Source organism: Sinohyriopsis cumingii, chromosome 3, assembly GCF_028554795.1.
Source record: "Sinohyriopsis cumingii isolate HCF-2022 chromosome 3, ASM2855479v2, whole genome shotgun sequence".
NCBI lineage: Eukaryota > Metazoa > Mollusca > Bivalvia > Unionida > Unionidae > Sinohyriopsis > Sinohyriopsis cumingii.
In genome coordinates this window covers 64,228,805-64,243,493 of record NC_142963.1, presented here as the reverse complement: position 1 = coordinate 64,243,493, position 14,689 = coordinate 64,228,805, and the positions used below count along the sequence as shown (strand labels likewise).

Below are 14,689 nucleotides of genomic sequence, written 5' to 3'. Positions count from 1 at the left end.
TGCTAACCGCATACATCGGGCATTTATTGGTCTATGTACGGTACTAATCCCACCCGCTGAAGACTTGGCCTAGCAGATCAATGAAGCCGCCTTTACATCTGGCGTTTATTGTTCCAGAATCTAGATACCAGGTACTCAACCCATCCGCTATTGGCCCAGTGGGAGATAAGAATAAACGATAACCGTTGTGGTCCTGCCTCAGACAATTCTTTGATCTCAACTAAAAATGGTAATGAAGCCTTGTTTACATCCGATGGGTGATGAAACAGTGGACAAATTTTCATTTATGATAAAGGAAAGGAAACCACTGGAGATAAATTGCTCAGTGCGGCAGATGGCTAGGCCGCGTACGTCTTATACTTGTGGGCGTCTTATGTAAAATATTTTTTACACAAATCGTCAAAACCCGCGTCTTATATATGGGTGCGTCTTATAATTAGGTCCGTCTTAAATGCGCGAAAATACGGTACTATGAATACAGTCATAGGCACTATACAGTCTGTGTCTTCCATACTTGGTACTTAACCTTCCTTGTTATACAATTGCTTTAACAGTGATACTGAGTTCCCACATGTGTTGTGAAAATTCACTAAATTTAGTACACAAAAAGGTCACATGGCAATTATCTACAACTGAGGTATCACTGATGGCTCTCTCCCTTGGGTTTCATGAGGTCAGAGGTCAAATGTAAAAAAAATGCCATAATGAAACTTTGCTCATGCAGAAATAACAGTAGGACACATACTATTTGATGAAATCTGGGTAACGATGACACTTAGGTCACTATCCAGGGGTGGGTAGGCCATGGTGGTGGTGGTGGTATATAATGCAAAACCTGGGGATTCAACATTGCAAGCTATGGAAAAAGGTCTTGTCCTATGTTGTCATGGCAACAGTTTGAACTGGATCAAAAAAACTAGAAGGAATATTAAAAAATAATGAAATTCATGTGCTCACAGTTAATTTTCAAAACAGACTGGTCAGTACAAAAAGACAAAAGCAATGACAGTGTGTATGTTGTGGCCATACAAAAGGTCTAGCTTTGACTGATGAACAATTTCAGCAGAGTCTGATTATTTTGAAGTTCCAATGTACAGAGACATTATTTTCATTTTCAAGACGCTATTCAAAATGACAACAGAATGTACAATAAAATCAGAATAAAAATTGAAGAACTGTCGACTTTTCATTAAACATGACCCTATAAATAAAACTGCAAACACAGTGAAATACTTAAAAACAAGTTCAAAATCAAGAAATTCCAGTTTGCTTTTAGTTTTCTCCATTTTACCATTTTGATTAGGCATCATTCTGTTTTGATTTAACAATAGTTGAAGGATTTAATGGCATATCAGCACAATACTGGCCATATGGTTTGAATGAGAAGTACAGCTCCAAAAATGCAAATATGAAAAACTGCATTAAAAAAATCATATAGGGAGAGATAGTCTTCTGTACACAAAACAAAACCATCAAGCATAAGATAATAAAAGTTAATGGGTAAAGAAAATTCTGTAAAACATACATAAAAGAGACAGATAAAACATATTTAATATTAAAACTTTAGCATTATTCTGCCTATTTTTGGAATAGTGTCTAGTTTTCCTGAGATATTTTCATATACTATTTAGGAGATAAATGCCTGCTTTTTGTGTCAGGTGTCAAAATAACCTGGTGACACTACAGATTTTGAAATGTAAGAATGTTTGTGAAAAGAATTTCTTGAAGAGACATTCGACCTTGCTTATACACATATGATGGAGCCTGCACATTTTTCAATGACACCTCTCCTGGCAGAAAACAGGGTCATGTGCTGCTGCATACAGCACATTCCTTAATTAGGACTTATCATTAATCGATGATCCCTACATGAAGAGTAGATGCCATCTAGATGAATAAATATTCTGACTATACATAGAAAATGTTTATTACTTAACTCCCTTGGTACATTTTGCTGCTGCATGCAGGATGGCATTCTGTAATTCACTGTTATATGCAACAAAGTCAAAAAGTGTGTGTACAGGATAAGGACATTTTAAGTATTTGTACAATTTAACAGCTGTTGATTCAAGACTTTTATTCACCAGGATAACTGTCCATTCTTCAGGACATCATTTCCTCCACCCTTCCCACCACTTACATCCTCTAATGGTGTGAATGGAGTCAGATTGCTGACAAATTCCCCTAATACTGATTCTCCAGCATCAGGTTTGTCATTTGAAGTTCAAGTCTATTTCTGATTATGTTAGTTTTATCATGGTAAGTTGCAACTTCACTTTCTGAGTCAAGATGGCCCAATTTGTTTTACCTTTTCTGAAAGAGATGACTCCTTAATGACTCAGTTTTTAAGCCAAGTTTCCTGAGTTTGTTGAAGGCAAAACCAAGTCTGTGAAGGTGTTCTTTAAATGTCCCTAAAAATGCCAAAATGTCATCAAGATAAATCAAAGAATAAGAAAATCTGCATCATCAAAACAAACTTCTGTTAATACAAACTTCTGTTAATCTTCTTAATATAGCTGGACTATTGCAAAGACCCTTTGATAAACTTATGTATTAATATTAGCTCCCATTCTGACAACAGCAGCAGTAATTTAACTAGATCATTCATCTACAGTAACCTACTAGTAACTCTGATAGCCCTCAGCTACATGTAGATCATTGGCAATAAAGAATTTTGAACCATGTAGTCCATCCAAAGCTTCTTGAATTCTTGGTAATGGATATGCATCTTTGATCGCATGTTTGTTCAAATGTCAATAATCAATGTAAAATCCTACCAGTAATACTGTGGGGCCCCAAGTGGCCAAGTGGTCTAAAGCACTCTCCGTTACGGATCACTGCTATCTCACCTCTGTCTGCGTGGGTTTGAGTCTCGGATTCGGCCAATGTGGGTATGTGAGAAAGCTTGCCAGTAGCTTCTCGTGGGTCGGTGGTTCTTTCTAGAGTTTTCCCAGGTTCTTCCTCCACCATTAATACTGGCCGCCATGAATAGCCTATCTTGTGCTGAAAAATGGCGTTAAACCATACAACAACAGCAACCAGTAACAGTGCTGTCCTTTTTCTGAACAATAACAACTGATGATGCAATAGGACTGGTTGATTTCCTCATAACATTTTGCCTCAGCAATTTCTGAATATAGTCACTTATCTTGTCCATTTAATGGGGTGGTGTTGGGGCATTGTTCTACACAACACTTTATTTGCTACATCATCAGCTGCATGTATACAACGTGAAATGGTAGACTAAAATCCAAGACCATTATAATTATACAGTCATTCTGCAATCTGATCCTTTTTTGCTCCCTACTCATATCTCCATCATCTATACTATTAAATACCATTCCGTGAAGCAGACTAATCAACAAAACAAAAAGCAGTAATGTAACACACGTATTTGAGTACAAGTGATGGTTGTTGAAACCAGTTGGAACGATCTTTCACATGTTGGACATTTTGAAAAAAAATGTTATTTATAAAGAATAATGAACAACTTGATTAGAAATAGAACATTAACAATTATTATCGACATGATTGTAGAACAATGATTCAGTCACTAAACAGTTCCCTTCTAACCAGCATGGTTTTGTTGATGTCTAAGTGGATGTTTTAAATTTTTGGAGATGCCTCGGTAACTCACGTTTTCATATATAGTGCGGTCTACTTTCGTGGACCCTGTTGTGTGTGGGTTATCAAAAGAGAGGTGTATGAATCTCTACCTATGTATGCTTTTTCATGATAATTTTCATTGAAAGAACCACAGTAAAACAGTATTAAGAGGGGGACCTTGCAGCAAAGTCTTAATCAACAAAATGTCTGCTCCTTAAATTTTTTCATACAACAGAAAAATTATAATTGATCTTTTAACCCCTAGTTACTTGTACACCTAATGTAAAAATAACTTAATAAAAATTCAAAACTAGAGATAGAAGCAATAGTCAGTATCCACATTATGTTTGATTCAATTTTAAACTATGCCAAACACCACTTGGACTGCATCAATGATCAGATTGCTTTACAGACGATGCTCTCAATTCTCTTGAAATGCCAATGTTGCCAAAAGTTTAAATTATCAAACTTCTTGCAGAAATTGCTGCTCTTGGTTTAACCTCATTTTTCAAGGAAATCTCAAAAAATGAAAGAAAACCATATAAATGTTTTGATTTTAGGCCAGCAACTCTTGCTCTGTCATTGTTAACTTCTTCTATTTTCATCAAATTTCAAAATAAATATATATAAAACGACAACTTAAGATGAGACTGACCATGGGGTTAACCGGTCTGTGCAGGCAATAGTATTGTTTGCCTACCGTGTGCAACCTAACCTGGATCCGAAATTTTAACATTTATCTTATCTGTCTTGTCAAACATCATGCAAAATGTCATAATCCACTCTCCAACAGTGCACATGGAGTTCAGATTACAAAGAGAACTAATAGACAGACCAATGGTTGTAAAAATAATATATCCAAAAATATGCAGGTCCATATTATATGTTATTTACCTTTGCTGGAAGAGTCATATCCGATGCGCTTGACGGTGTCTCGAATGATCTGTGGATAGTTGACTTCAGCAGTTAATGCAACCTCACCACATATTAGGATCATACCAGTTTTGGTTACAGTCTCACAAGCAACCTTAGCATTTGGATCTTTTCTAAGGAATGCATCTAATACAGCATCACTGACCTGATCACAAATTTTGTCTGCAAATAAAAAGCGCTGACATTTAAATTTTTTGGATGCTTGACGTGTTCTTGGGAAATGCACTTAGTTCCCATTTCTTTTGGGGTCTTTCCACTCCTACTTCTGGATTTCACATCTCCCGATTTTTGCAGAGAATTCCTGATTATTACATTATGTCTACTGATTTACATTTCTCAAAAAAATTTTATACATAAATAGGTGTATCTTATGCAATCCATAGAAAGCATGTTCTATTTTATTACCATGAATACTGTTGTGATGAAAAAATTCTTATCACACTACAAAGAATTTTTTTTCTTCAGTAAACAGAATGTTAAGTTTAAACATTATTCACATCAACTTATAAATTTTTGTAACCTTACAACAATACTAAAATCAGAAAATAAACCACAAAAGTAAAACTGTCACCAATTATTGTAGTTTCAATCCCAAGAATCATCAAAATCATCACTGTGAATGCTGTAGCATCTCCATTACCACCAAAGACACTTACACGAGTAAACACCTGGCATTACTCTATGGTATATACAAATGTTAATTTCCATTGTTAAATTAAAAGAAGGAACAAAAAAACATACCAAGCAACTTATGTGCCCTCAAGAAACTAATTCAGAATAAATATATTATTTAGTAAACATTGTCAAATGCCTTTCAATTTGAGAATAAGAAAATAAGATATTATATAAAACATGGTAAAAACAGTTGCCACACGCACAGTAGCTTGAGAATGTATTTAGGCACTGTTAGTTGCCCAAAAAATAGGGCCAATCAATTGCTGGCACTTCATAACACACAATGCAGAACATGGTTTCTTTGAATTATGTCAGAAGGCCAGTCCTTTTCACAAGAAAACTGAGAAAAAAAAGGATTAAATGTTAAAGAATCATGATGTCTTTCTTGCTTGCTTACTTATGACTAACCTTTAGCTATTGTGCAGTTTGGCCACAGCTGACCAGAATATGAAAAGAGGGGACAACCTGGGGGAAACAAGACAAGTCACATAGAGCAATGATGCATCCTTTGAGCATTTCATGCATATTAGACCCAGATTATCAGTCAGTATTAGTGAAAACAGGGCTTAAAAATGCCACAACAAAATCCAGATTTTAGGTAGTAATCTCCCTACTTGGCTTTTGAAAAGATGGCAAGTAAGTTCGTTTATAAGATAGAAATATCTGAAATCTGAAAATACTCCCTTTTTGAATTTTTTTAAAAATCTCCCACAAAATGGGCCAGAGGAAAAAAGCAAAACATTCAAACTTTTAAAGCAGCATGGGAGATGAAATATCCTTTTTCCACAATTTATGAGATTCCTCCAAAATGGACCAAAGGAAAAGAAAAACAAGATTTATGCACATCTACATCAAACCACACATCTACCCCTTCACAGTTTGAATAAATTCCTCCAAGTGGATTAAAAGTCATGATGAACTCAAGATCATTTTGATAATTTTGGACCAAAGGAAACCAACAAATCTTTCTTGTGCCCATATTGTGTATCTACTTCAACCACACATCTAGCCAACAAATTAAATGTCTTTGACTTAAAAGTAAAACAAATACTAATCTCCTTCCAAAAATGTCCAAACTCAATCATGATAAAAACACCCCACCTACCATAAAACTGATTTTGAATGCAAGCTTTAACAATATTTATGTTACTGACTGATGTGTTTGTTCTGCATTCAATGAACAATGAAAGGTGTTTAAATAAATGTAGCTAAAAGTACCTAATTAGTTTCATATGATGTAAATAAAACGAATAATAATATTAGGTACTTTTAGCTACATTTAATGACGCCGAATGCACACCTATGATGAAATTTGTAGCCATGGTGGGTAATTGCACATATATTTGCGGTAGATGACAAGGGCAGCAGATATATATATATATATATATATATATATATATATATATATATATATATATATATATATATATATATATATATTGCAATTCCAGGATCTAAAATGTGAAGGAAGAGTTTCCACACATAGGAACGTTGTATGCAAGTTATCTCCCTTGGCCGATTTCACGCTCTCTTATCCTTTTCCGTTCTGAACTGTAAATGGTAATTTGTTTATGAAAAAATAAAATCGACGATATTATATTTTAATACCTAACTGAAACAGAAAAATATATAAGAGCTAAAATGTTAATATGAACTATATGAACAAATAAATTGTACAAATTACTGATACCGGGATGACCCTCTCCAACTGATTCGACGTAAAGAGGAATGTATCTCCGTCTTCAGAGTGCTGAATTTGTACGGGGAACTACATTTGCCACAAATAAACAGCTTAAACTCACCGTGAATGACGCTTAATACTTATTATCTTTTTTTAAAAAAGAAAATTTGCGTTACATTCACGAAACTCACTGTTTTACGGTTGAGGTGGCGCTCACCAGATAATAAGTACTTTTGAGAGAGTGACGTATGTAAGGTGAAGTAGTTCGCATTTAAAACATGCACAGTGGAGAGAATGTTTGCATACCTCTATGCTACATTAATGTAATGTGGATGATATTTCTTTTGGATATTGTACTTTTTGAAATTTTACATGATTTAAGCACACTGCTAACTAAAATGACTGCTCCCTTGTGTTAAAAAATCAGTCTGAATTAGTCTAAAGTACACTATACATAGCAGCTATTAAAATAGGGAAAATGAATTTTGCCAGACTAGACAATACCAGCTTCTGAAAGTGCAATGAATGAATTACCAAATATATAAAATGTAAAAAAAGTTATCGGCTCTTTTTTATACAAATGACCTCTGAAGTTCAGGAAGTGAAAATGACCAAGTAGAGCTAGCACTTTTTTGAAAGGTGCACATTTGAAGTAAGGCCAAGCTGTATACTCTATAACCCATAGTACACCCATCAATCATACACCAAAATAAAGGGAATTAAAGGTTCTTTGCATTATACCTAAGATATACAAGGTCTTTTTTAAATAGCCAGTATAACCAGTGAGGAAAGCCGGGGACACTCTTTTTCTTTAAATTCCTAACCTATGCAAAATGCGAAACTGTATAGCGCCACCTGAATAGATGGTGCGACTAACTTATTTCCTGTTTTTATGTGTAGAGAGAACAGTCACGTGATCTTCCATAAAGGCACAGACAGTATATGTTTAAGGTAGGGGTTCGTTGCTTGAGGCGCCGTGGCAGACAAAAGCCGGTCGAATGAAGTTGCAGTTGAAATTTCAGTATCATACGTCGAAAATTCCAATTTTGCACGTTCATTCACATTGTTGGTTCATAGCGATGGTTGAGAGTTCCATTTTCTGTGTCAAGTTATTACATTTTATCTGTTGAATTACATAGCGGTGGTTACACTTTCAGTGCTGCATTTTGAGAATTCCACTTTCAAATGTTGAGTCAAAGTGTTTGTGTTGAAAAATCTATTTCATATGTTGCGTTTTTAAATTGTATTGTTGAATTAAACAGCGGTGGTTAAAAACTTTATTTTGCATGTCGAGCTTTTAACATTTCAAAATTGAATTACACAGCGTCTTTTTTTTTTAAATTTTAATGTTGTATGTTGAGAATATCAATTTCACATGTTGAGCAACAGAGGGGGTGAACAGACCACTTAATGGAAGGTCCATTTTTGAAAACTAAAACCTTATACGAAAATGAAAATAAAATCAATAACATCAAACCGAAGCCTCTAACTAATACCGAGAGTTTCTCAAGACCTATACGATATCGCGATCGAGGATCGTGCAAATTTATTGCTATAAACCCGTGTGGAGCAGATTGTGCTTTTGAAAAGAAGTTTTTGAACTTAATCATGTCCATGTCTCCTGAACACCAAGTCTGATGAATGTTTCGCTGAGTATGTGTATCAACTCCATCAAACACAACCAAACTATTACAGTTACTTCTGATCACTTAGGTATTTGTCTATATCGCTGAGCAACATAAATCACATCTGTTTTTGAGTCTGCATCGAGAAAATATTCTTGCTGGATCTGAATATTTTTCCATCATTACATCATCGTATACTACTAGATTATTAATAAATACATCGAGGTCATCTATAGATGGGGCTTCATCAATATCGGTAATAAAATTAATAATATCAGTAGTGTAGTGGGGCGATTCAGCGTCAAGGGGATTCTCGTGTTAAAATAGTGTCCCGGCCCTTTGGCGTCTATGTAAATTTAACATGGGAATTTTTTTTTATGGTTTTTGGCGTCAAGGAGAATTTAACATGGGAATATATTGTGGGCCTGTATAGCGTCAAGGGGAATTTAACATGGGAATATATTGTGGGCCTGTATAGCGTTAAGGGAAATTGAACATGGTGGGTCTGTATAGCGTCAAGGGAAATTGAACATGGGAGATGGATATAACACAGACAACATTTAAAAAGAAAAGAAATTAGGAATGAAAGTTAATTTCTTTTCGAGGCATATGAATGGCCTTCAAAAGGGCCTTTGGTTTCTTCTTCTTCTTCTAATTTCTTCTTTTTTTCCCACCAACTTCTTATTTTTTCTCCTTCACTTTTTCTCTTCTTCTCCTTTTTTCCTTTCTCTTTTTTATCCTTCTTCTCCTTCTCCTCCTCTTTCTTTATCTTCTCATTTTCTTCTTCTTTTTAAATTTTTTCGTTCCATGCACTTATCCTTATTCTTTCCTCTTCATCCTCCTTCTCCTTTTCTTCTTTTAGCAGATCCCTTAGCACTTCCTTTGATTTTATTAAATTATTCACCTCCATTTTTACTCGATGGGGACTATACGAATACCTATCCTCCTCTAGTTTCACTAGCATCTCCTCCATCATCCCTAAATTGTCTATCACCTCTTGTAGTTTCACGATCTTGTCAATTTGGTTAGAAGCCATCTTCTCTGCGCTAATTCTGTAGAATGGCGCGAACGACGAACGCTATGCGTTCTTATATGAAAAGCACGGACGTGAAGGAAAACATCCCTTACTTTTCTCTTCTCATATTATCTACTATCTACAGTAATGACTAGATAAATAACATATCCATATTATACTATTCACACACGCAAAGCATCAAAATCAAACCCAAAATATAATATCCACACACGGTAAGCAGCAAAATCAAACCCAAAATATACTATCCAAATACCCCAAAGCAGCAAAAAAAGCCATAATCTACTATTCACACACGCAAAGCAGCAAAAAGAAAATATAATCATAATCTACCATCCACACAAATGTACGTGAGCGCTTACAAACAGATAAACACACAAACACACATAATCACACCAGAAAAGAGTAAGTGTTTATATTCACACTACTCCACACTCATACATTGGCAAATTGAATAGTATTTCTTTTCTAGAGCTTTGGTTAGCCCTGAAAAGGGCTGTTTTTTTTTATATCTAACTCCAGATGCATCGATCTAATGCTGGCACCTTCCTGGTCTGGCACCGCACACGCATCTCCTATTCCAGTCTCCTTGCCAATTCACCCTTGTCACTGGGAGCGCAGAGGCGGGTTGAGTGGCTTCACTATTCCAATCTTCTGTCTCTGGAATAGTGAAGATTTCCCTTTCTCTTCTTCTGTTCCTAACTCTTTAATGAATTGGTATCCTTGCCTCCTGTTGTGGTTGTGGCTGTGGTACAGCTACTGGTTGTGGTGCAGCCATTGCTTGTAGAGGTTCCATCACCAATGGCTTCACCTCACAACATGGTCTCATTAACAGGTGAGACCGGATCCCTCTCTTTTTTCCTCATCTTTTTTGTTCCTTTTTTGCTCCCCCTCCTCTTTTATCCTGCCTTCTTCGACGAAGGCCTCCGCTGCCAGCTCATTCAGTAGACGCCTGGCATATTCCAGGTGTATCTGGAGTACTTACAGTTTCGCTAGCCAGCTGCTCATTTTTACTGTTGATCAATCAACAAGGGTAACCAGACTGCCGAGCGTTTTCCAATTTATATAAAAAGCGCGGACGTGAAGGAAAACATCCCCTAAGACCCAAATCATGGTTGGTTGGTTAGTTGGATTATAGTGGTTTTCGTTCTTTTGAACATGTACCACTTGTTTATTCACGCACTGCGTGATTTTTAATTACTCCTGGGGGAAGGAAAAGGAGCCTCATCCCCCAGGTTTTTATGTACTCACAGAGTACTTTTTAATTTAGCCACTCTTGTGTAGGACTAACTAGTCCTTAACAACCTGACTAAAAGGCTAATAAACATGAGTGGGAATAGTCACACCACACACTCATGTTTCTTAGTTGGATTGAAATGCCCCAGGTGTCAACCCAAGCAGTATGTGACGCCCGCTACGATTGGTCGGCAGCGATGACGTCACATTAGGGCACCTGGTCTTGTGGCAGTGGAAATCGTTCCACATACTGCCACGTGTACGTTGTCCGAGCGTGGTAAAGGAGGAAAGGTACTCGGAAAGCCAGCCATAGATGTCATGTACTCCCCAAAACGCTGAGCGAGTCGTTATTATTAGTGTTTGGGGTGGATTGTTCTTTTCTACCCATTCTAGTGCTTTTATAATTGCCCAGAATTCTGCTGTATAAATGGAACAGTGGTCTGGTAATCGGTGACCATTTTGTATATTTAGTTTAGGTATTACGTATGCAGCTGCTGTTTTTGCAGGTTCTGTGGTTTTCGATCCATCTGTGTATATTTGTAAATGGTTTGGATAATTGGTTGTTAATATTTCTGCTGTTACAGTGCACAGCTGCAGTTCTTGATTTGTTTTATTGCCGTGTTTGGTGATGGTACTGTTGATATTGGGGCCTTGGTTAGACCAAGGTTCATTATCGAAGGTATTGATAGTTTCTGTTTGTTTTATTTCTATGGGGAGTAGTTTGGCTAGTTCGTGAACTAGTTTTCTTGTTGGTATGAGATGCTTGAGGGTGGTTCTGAATGGTATATTACATTTCTCAGTTGCTAGTAGTGTAAGGTGTGTACTGGATTGAGTTTGTAATCAGGCTGCATATCTCAGTATTAGTTCCTGTCTTCTGAGATAGAGCGGTAGTTCTCCTGTTAGTACCTGGAGCTCGACTAGCGATGTTGATGGTAGTGCACCAGTGATTGTAATCAGGGCTTTTCTTTGTACTTGATCTAATTTTTTTAGATGGTTTGTTGGCGCTAGGTTATATACTTGGCACTCGTAATCAAGTTTACATCTGATCAATGCCCTATATAATGCTAGCAGAGTTTCTTGATTGGACCCCCAGTTCGATCCTTTAAGGCTTTGTATGAGATTAAGGTCCTTATTGCATCTTTTAACTACTTCTTGTATATGGTGTCCCCAATTTAGATGTTCGTCGAAATACATACTCAAGAATTTTTTGAATTTGAGATATTTTATTTCTTGATTGTTTATAGTAAGTGTAGGTCGTGGTTTGTTTCGTTTGTGTTTGGGTGAAAAAATGATTGCTTCAGTTTTGTCCTGTGATAGTTTGAAACCCCATTTGTCAGCCCATTTTCCTATGTTATTGAGGCTATCTTGTATGTTTTTGATAGTTTTTTGACTGTTAGGGTTTCCAGCTTTCCATATTCCGCTGTCATCTGCGAATTGCGAAATTTCAGTTTGTGTGGTTGCCAGGTTTTTGTCAAGATCGTTGATCATTAGGTTGAATAGAGTGGGACTGAGTACACTGCCTTGTGGAGTTCCGTTTTCTATGGAGTGTATTTCGGAGTGTGTGTCGCCAACTCTGGTTATTATTTTGCGGTCTGTTAGGAAGTTATCGATGAAGTTGAACATTCGACCTGTAATGCCATAGTGATTTAGTTTGACAAAGAAGCCTTTGGTCCATAAATAGGTTGAATGCTTTTTCTAAGTCTATAAATACCGCTATTAGGTTCCTATCTGCTTTCCTTTTTGAATTAAAGGCTAGTTTGATCGCAGTTTCTAGTCTTAAGAGTTGATCCGTAGTGGATCGTTTGTTTCTAAATCCGCATTGGTTTTCGGATATTAATTTGTTTTGCTCTAGGTGGCATTTCAATCGATTAGTTAATATGGTTTCCATGATTTTGCATATGTTGTTGGTTAAAGAGATAGGTCTGTATGAGCTGACATTGTGGGGGTCCTTATTCGGTTTCAGGATAGGGATAACTATAGCAGTTTTCCATTTATTGGGCAGTTTACCAGTTTTCCATATTTTGTTCAGTAATTTTATTATTATCTGTTTGATGTTATTTGGTATGTTTTTGTACATATTGTAGCCTATTTTATCCTCTCCAGGGGAAGTTTCCTTTTAGGAGCTTAATGCTTTGTCCCATTCGGCAGTTGTGATATCTTTATTAAGGTTGAAATCTTTGGTTCCAAGGTCAGTGAAAAGTTTGCTATGGATGAGCTCTACCTTATTTCTGTGTTGTTGGAATGAGTTGGTGTGGTTTTTGTTACTACTCATTTCAGCAAAGTGTTTAGCTAGTTGTTCAGCTTTATCTTTGTTGGTGTTAGCTCCTGAGATTTTTGGGATGGTGTTGGATGTTTTGCCTCTAATTGCCCTGATTTTATCCCAGACCTGCTTAGTGCTGGTTTTGATGTTAATACTTTTGCAGTATTCTTGCCAAGTTGTTTCTTTGGCTTGTTTTATAGTTTTTTTTTAAGTTCTTGTTCTTTGGTTTTGTAGCTGGTAAAATCCAAAGAGTTACCTGTTCGTCTAAATTTGTTAAGAGCTTTTTCTTATCTTTATGTGTTTGTTGGCAAAGTTTGTTCCACCACGGGACTGGTTGTTTGTTTGGGTGGCCACTAGATTTGGGTATGCTACTTGTTGCGGCTAGGTTGATGGTATTAATCAGATTGTCATAGTATGTGTTCAGATTTTCATTTTCTATGTCCTTTTAATCGATTGCGCTGAGTAAAGTTTTGTACATTTCCAAATCGGCGTTTTCGTATTTCCATTTGGGGTGGTTGTGTTGTGAATTGTACTGAGTAGTCATATGCAGGGTGGTTATCAGTGGAAAGTGGTCACTGCCTATGGTATCAGTTTGATCCACTCTCCATTCCGCCACCTGTGCTATTGTTGGAGAGCATATGGTTAGATCGATGGCGGTTAGGGTTCCATTTTCTGGATTGAGGCGTGTTCTAGTGCCATTGTTTAAGATGGTCAGGTTGGATTCAGCTGTCCATGCTTCGACCAACCTGCCTCTTTTGTCTGTGAGCTCACTACCCCATAGCTCGTTATGTGCATTAAAATCGCCGCATATGACTAATTGGTCCACTCGTTTATTGTCGTTAATTTGCCGATATGTATCTAGGTTCGAGTCCTTGGTACTGCCTCCTGGGTCGTATAGGTTAAATATTTGAAGGTTTTCTACTCCTGTGCTTATTATTAAGGACTGTATTTCTACTCACTGATTTGTGTCTGCTTTTGGTGGTATGGGTACTGGTGTTACATTTGGGATGTTATTTATGACAAACGTAGCTAGCCCCCCTCCTTGCCCTTTAATTCGATTTTGGAAGTACCCTGGGGCGTAACCCTGTAGTTTTGGTAGGGCCCTGATTTTGTTGGTTATTTTGGTTTCTTGAAAGCAGATGATGTCAGGTTTTATAGTTAAGTTTGTAATTTAAGTTTTAACTCATCTATATTACCTGACAGTCCTCTAGCATTCCATTGCCAGCTTGATAAATTTCTATTAGTTGTACTACTCATGTTTGTGTTGGTCGTTTATTATCTTATTATGTTGTATTGGTGTGAGTCCTACTTTTTTTAATATTGATCGTAATGTTGTATCCAATTGTTTGATCTTATTCTCTAGTGTGTCTAGCTTGTTTTTTAGCATAGTTACTTGTTCTTCTATTTGAGGGGTGTTAATGATATTTGACCTATGTGGGGAGGGTGGGTTGTGAGTGTTCTATCTGGCTGGAGTTTTTGGATTGTCTGGTTTTGGATTTGTTGTTGCGGTGGTGTTTGTGCTGTTAGATTATTGTGGTTTGTTTTTGAGTATTTCCTGTTTGGCTGTTTGATATCGAATGTTTTTATGTTCATTAGGTGGATGATTTGGTTTTCTCTGATAGCATAGGGGCAGTTGGGTG

At 36.7% G+C, this 14,689-nt stretch overlaps 1 pseudogene across 1 annotated transcript in view; it reads right to left on the bottom strand.

The window, feature by feature from the left end:
- Positions 1–9,556, bottom strand: part of LOC149802995 (S-adenosylmethionine synthase-like) — a 53,418-nt pseudogene extending 43,862 nt beyond the window's left edge. The window contains exons 1-3 of the transcript XR_016420286.1: positions 9,425–9,556; positions 6,905–6,964; positions 4,501–4,701 (exon numbers count right to left, since the gene is read on the bottom strand). The product of XR_016420286.1 is annotated as an S-adenosylmethionine synthase-like (transcript). The remainder of the gene's footprint in view (positions 1–4,500; positions 4,702–6,904; positions 6,965–9,424) is intronic.
- Between the last annotated feature and the right edge of the window lie 5,133 nt (positions 9,557–14,689).